We start from the raw sequence: 6,779 nt of genomic DNA, 5'->3' as shown, positions 1-6,779 counted from the left end.
TGACCATCTGGAAGTCATCAGGCGGGATCATGGTGCAGAGCCAGCAGAGATAACCATTTAACTCACTGTCCAGAGCATCACCGTGATCCATTTCATGCACATCTGGCCTGTGGCTCTCAACTAAAGTGTAAATTACACGGTGAAGGTGTCGCAGGCTGCAGCTTGGTTTGTCCCTGTCATTTCCTCAGCACAAACTTCAAAATGGAAGTTATTCCACTTTGCATTCCTAATTTGTCATGGCAACCAATGGCAATGTCACCTATGCATTGCTCTGCTGGCTCTATGATGATAACCTATGGTATAAATACATGCTGTTGCTATGTCTGTGAAAAAGAATTGCTGTAGAAAGGAATATGATATTTGTTATATATTAATGAGGGAAAATGAGGGACCATATCTACAGTTAGAGTGGGAGGAACTTACACAAGAATCATTGATCTTTATCCAAGTGTATGCTTCATGAGAATCTGTTCTTTTGTGGATTGTGGATTTTGTGGATTGTTTTTTTTGGTCAGAGGAAGTGGTACGGTGTCAGAATCAGAATCAGATTTATTGGCCAGGTATGCTTACACACACAAGGAATTTAATTTTGGTGAACTGTGCTCTCTTATGAACAGGTAGAACATTAAATATCAACAATAAACATAATAAGAAAAGACTAAAATGACTAAATATGAAACAGTGCAGTGGTGAATAGTGCAAAAGATGCTGAAGTAACATGATAATAAGTAAAATGCAGTTATGTGACAGATGGGTCAATTAACATGTCAATTACAGTATTTACATAAATAAGTGTGCGTATATTGATCATTTAAATTACATAATATATATATATATGGCGGCAGTAGCTCAGTCTGTAAGGCCTTGGGTTGGGAATCGGAGCACTGCCGAGGTGCCCTTGAGCAAGGCACCTAAGCCCCCCCACCAGCTCAGCAGCACCCAATGTGGGCAGCCCCCTCACTCTGAAACCTCTCCATTAGTGCATGTCCATAGGATCCTGTTTGTGCATGTGTGTGTATTTCAGCCTATGTTTGTGTAGCATGTTAACTAGACAGAGTGTAAAAACAAATTTCCCCTCGCAGGATCAATAAAGTATAAAATACAATTATACACATGTATATTCACAGTGACGGTTGGTTTAGAGTCATTTCACCGCGACAGGTCTGACATTCTGTGACTGTTTAGAGTTCATCAGAGTGACAGCCTGGGGGAAGAAACTGTTCTTATAGTCATTAGTCATCTTAGTCATCTTTCTTATAGTTTTTGCGTACAGTGTTCTGTTTGTGTCCGGGGTGTGAGGAGTCTGCAGTGATACTACCTGCCCGTTTCCTGGCCCGGGACTGGTATAAGTCCTGGATGGGGGGACAGGTCGACACCCATGATTTTATCTGCAGCCCTATAGTCAACATCTCAAGTCCATCTCTACTGCACAGACTGGCTTCAAATGTGCAATATGTCAGCGCCGGTCACAAGTTATTTTGGCTTCATCTTTGTACAACTGGAGGAGCATGAGGTGCATTGTCCATCTGTATATATACAGTTTATGCTTCTGACACATTGTGGTCTGTCCTTTAGAAAAAAATCCATAAACTGTGAAAGCAGAGGTGTGTTGACCTGACCTACAGAGGCACTGGGTCAAAAGCATATGAAAGGTCCATGAATCAATTCCTGTCATGACGCTTTACTCCTGTATTCTGAAGAGTTTGGCCAGCTCCTGCACATCCCTTTATCGCCCTATAGGCAAACTGGACTGAGTCCACACGTTCCCCCCATAATGACTAGCCCCACAGCATTCACCTGCTCCATGCACTGGCAGATGATGGGGAGAAGTGCAACAGGCCTGGACTCTTTAATGGCTTTTATGTTAGGTGTTTTTGGAAAAATTATTCTTTGTTGTTGTTCCTTGCCCTTGGATCAAAGCTTGACTGCATCCAATGTGCTCCAGAAGCTTCCTTGGGTGTCTCTTAGGGAGGATGGTGCTTCGGCTCCTACACTCTGAATGTGGCATTAGCGTTGCCTGTGTTGGTCGAGGTCAGTCTTAATGAAGTTGGTGTTCTGCTGCTTTTGGAAAGAAAACGGGATCTGGCACTTTATTTTGAGTTCTACCTATCATGGTGTTGAGATCCTGCAATGCCTCCTCTGCAGACCCCTGATGAACCTCTCCATCTATTTCTGCCAGCTTGGTTTTTGTGCTTCTGCTCCCTTTTTTTAGTTAAAACGCCTCAAACAATGAGACGCTCAATCAAAGGAACATCTCAGCACTGACTGAGAGACAGAGCACAAGTGTTTTAGTGAACTTGAACTTGAACCATAAAAGTTTAAGCATTCTTATGTGCATAACTTTGCACTCTGTAATCTATGAAGAAACTCCTTAAAGCACCAGCTCCAATATCCCCCTTTTTTTACCATTAATGATTTAAGTCTTTTTTTTTCTCTGTATTCTATTTTGCACATACATTCTGATTTTCTCTCTGTCTCTCTTGCTTGTATTGATTGGAAACCTTTCTTTATGGCATTCTTGCAATGAGAGCACCTCTGCATACATTAATAATGAGGAATATTCAGTTATATGCAGATGATGTTAAAAGGTGTATTTCACTTGTGGTTAGCCTTACTGAGCTTTCATGATCTTGGTTCGATTGCTGCAAAACATTTTGTTTTGTTTTGCTGCTGTAGCATTCTTGTCTTTCTCCCAATTCTGCTGAACCCAAAAAAGGTTGGTTTACCCAGAGGTATAGAGTTAAACTGCATGTAAAGTAAGTGAGTAACTGTGTTTTTCACATCACAAGACTGTCCACTCTGCTCCAGTGGAGTCATTAGAGCTCGAGCTATTTGCCCAGTGGCTACTTTAGAGGATTTGAAGCAGGAGTGTCACTAACTGCCCTCCTCCAGCTCTCCCTGTGGTACTTTGATTAAAACCACCCAATGAGGCCTGCATGGATACCATTAGTTTAGTAAGACATAATCATCACGTAGATGCAGTGTGTTTTACTCTTACTCGTTTCCCCTTGTGGTCTTTGTTTACCTCTTAACGAGTACTCCTTTACTTTGAGGTCAGATAACATGACACTTCTTTTCAATGCAGCTGCATCATGTTTAAACCCCAAACAGCTTAAGAAAATACATTTACTGTGTTAGGGATTTTTAAATACAACAAATAAATACAGTTTAGAACAGAGGTTCTCACACTTTTCAGCTCGTGACACTCTCTCTTCCTTTCAGTGGTTAAGGTACACTTCACTCTCTTTTTAGGAAGTCATTACTCAAAGATGTATTCAGTGAGAGGATATTTGATATCTGCTGGATTAAGTGCCAATGAAATGGAACTTTGAGAGTATATCTAACTGCTGTGTTGTGACTTATTTTCATCTGAAACAGGCTTGAACCAGTCACAAGACAGAAGGCAGAGCATACTGTAACACTGGGATGACTTTATTTGGGTCATTTGCTTCAACAAAGCTTTTTTAATTGGTCAAAAAAATGTGTAAACGCTCATTAGGGCAGAATATGTCATCATACATTTGATGCATTTTACACAGAGAAAAATGCAGATAATGTTTGTTGAAAAAAATATTTGAAAATATACTTGGCGGATTAATGTAAATTTAACTCAGGAATGCTGGATTAAAACCTGGAAAATGTATTATTCATTTAACAGGGACTTTAATGTTTAGAATTTTGCACATTACACCGTTGAGTATGAGTGATTGTTAGCGATTGAATTCAGAGTTCTAATTTTACATTGCTTTTTTTTCTGTGCGTAGGATTCCCCAGCCAAGACTAAAAATAAAAGTTTAATTGCCCTCCACACTTAGGCTGCCATGCATGCAGATGAAACAGAGTCCCTAATTTACTGACTTGCATGGATATGTTAATCCGGCTGGAGATGGAAAGTGATTGACTGAACAGAGATGTTTGAGATGGAGAACACTCGATGCCACCCCAGGAGGCTCTCCCCTCGCTCATTCATTTACTTGACAACTTCATTCATGTGAGCTGCAGAGGGGAGCAGAGCTGCAGCAGTGGCATTTATAGTCCGTGTGGAGGTGGAAGCTCTATTATGAGCTGCCGCGCTCCGAGCAAGTCGAGTGACGTGACTATAGCTTCCCCAGGAATGTGTTGCCCGCAGGCGGGATGTTCTGTATGGCATCTCATTTTCTCCCGCTCAAGATCTGGACCATAAAATAGCTGCGATGCTGTCAGGCCTGAAGCACACCCACTTCATGTAGCCTCATCACTTATTGCTCAGGGCAAGGAGGGGGAATCTGCTACTCCTGAGTATCCATATCAGAGAAAAGGGCTCCAGTATCATACACAGTAAAAGTAATAAAAATGTACTCTTTTATAGTATAAAAGTAAAATTATGCTGTAAAAATGAACCACTATTAAGCGTCACTGGTTATTTAATTTTATTGTGCATTCAATGTCAACATTATAACAGCGGTAAAACACCGTCACAACAAAGAGCCCTCAATTCAAATATAAACTCAACTACACAGATTTTGCAGCCTGAGCATGCTGATATCGTTAATGTTGATGTGATTGTGGGTATAAACATTCAGATGTATGAAAGGCTGCAGATGGGGGTATGCATGCACCTAGTCAGTGAACACTTATGTTATGCTATTTTATTGCAGCTGATCTGCTGTGGCTCAGTAGTACAGTCGGTTATCTTTCAATCAGAAGGTTGTTGGTTTGATCCCAGCTCCTGCAGTCTATACGTCCCATTGTCTTTTTGGCTCCAAATTGCTCCTGGTGGCACATCCAGTGTCATCTCAATGTGTATGAATGGGATTAGTTATCGTACAATTGGTTGTATAAGACGCAGTTTTAATACCTTTTTTCTAAAATGAAGGCAACATCTTATAATGGTGCGACCAATATACCAGTATGAAATTCTTAGGCATTAACGCATTCAGCTGTTATCATGCACTGCTTGGGACCTGAAAATGTGACCCAGTCGTATATAGGGTTATATTGTTTTGAATCTATCTATCTATCTATCTATCCATCCATCTATCTATAACAAATGGCTGTTTCGCCGTGCAATGTGTGCTGGGTTACCTAGCAATGTGGACGAGGCTGGCACCACTTTTTAACATCTTTCAGTGGCATACTGTTTAGTAAATAAACCTTGTGGAGAGCTGGTTTGACAGAAAAGACTCCTCAACAGACAGCAAGCGGCGGGAGCCAGCACGACTTGAGCCAAATTGGTCACAGGCTGTTTGTCTGTACATTACAACTTTGAATGCTAACATAGGCTGAGAGCTCAACTACCATACCTCGTGGAAATGTGAACTCCATGTTGTGAAATCAGATGTTTTTATAAGCAGCATACAAGATGCATGTTGTCGGCTTTGCTGGATGCAGTGGAAATTGTCATACAGGAATACAAATTAAACTTTTTGTTTTTATACAGTATGTATGTCCTATATACCGGTGTTACCTATATTCTGGATTTGCACAGTCATACTGGTGTGTTCTTTACAAAGCTTCAGCTGCCATCACTGTGTGAATGTTGTGTGAATGTAACAGATAGTGTAAACCTGCTTTGAGAGGTCAGAAGACTAGAAAAGCACTATTAGGGTTCAGTCCATTAAGCATTTAACCGTTCTTTTTGTGAGCATGGCCGGTTTTCTACAATTGCAAAAAATCAATATAACCTGTTGCATTTCTTTAAGGAGTTAAGGGTCGAGGGACAAGAGGAAGAGGGGACTAGAGGATGAACCTTTTGCTGCATTTTTTTCCTACTTTTGTATGTTGCTTCTTCCACCTTTAGATGAAAAATAATGTTCACAAAGAAGATGCCTCTGCTTACATCTGCAAATAATCATTCAAATATACCAGGGAACAAAGAGAGAACCAAACTCAGACTCAGCAATTTATTTTGAAAATGAACCCATGGACATCCTTTGGATGCATTGTAAAGACCTGCCTACTGGTCCCAAAGATGGTGCACATTTAGTCAAAAATAGAATTGTAAACCTACAATTATTCTAACCTACATACACAATGGCTTCATTTTTAATTTAGTGCATTGTACTGTTCACACATCCAGTCTTTGCCCAGATGAAACTGAATCCCTTGGAAGCCCTGACAGTCAGCCAGTGAATGCACATGTTCAACATGTATGTTTGTCAGAGTGTCTCCTCTGTGCAGCTCTGCTCTCCTGCAGACGATCTTAACACAAGCAGCTCCTTCTCTACTGTGAAACTGAGCTTTGTTTCTTTATGATCTGTAGTGACTATCTTGTGTCCGAATTTTAACCATATCTTAAGTCACTTGCATAGGTATTCTGGAAAGGTCTAAACGCATACAAAATCAACAAATGTCCAAAATGAAATTGCTTTGTGAAGTTTCCATTTATTATATTTAGTGATTTATGAAGCAGACAAACCGTGATGATGATATAATGCCGAGATTATAACTGTTAGCTGTCGTTCGTTTTAGGTTATGTTGCTTTACGGTAAGAACCATATGTTCCCACCACCTATGCCACATTTCCTGTTCACACTTGACCTATGAACACTTAAAGGGGACATATTATGAAAAATCCACTTTGACAGTGTTTTTGAACATATATTTGAGTAACCTGAGTGTCTACCGACCCACAAAATGTGAAATAAACCCATCCAGTCCTTTGTTTGTGGTCTGCATAAGTCTTACAACACAGAACAGAGAAAAATGTTCTGTTTCAAATGTGCTCTCCTTGTGATGTCACAGTGGGATTCTGGTAAAAAAAAAGTACCCTCCCCCTCCCCTGATATCTCCACCCATGG

Source organism: Labrus bergylta, chromosome 14, assembly GCF_963930695.1.
Source record: "Labrus bergylta chromosome 14, fLabBer1.1, whole genome shotgun sequence".
In the NCBI taxonomy this organism is placed as follows: domain Eukaryota; kingdom Metazoa; phylum Chordata; class Actinopteri; order Labriformes; family Labridae; genus Labrus; species Labrus bergylta.
The sequence above is the reverse complement of the archived record's forward strand: the minus strand, read 5'-3'. Positions refer to the sequence as shown.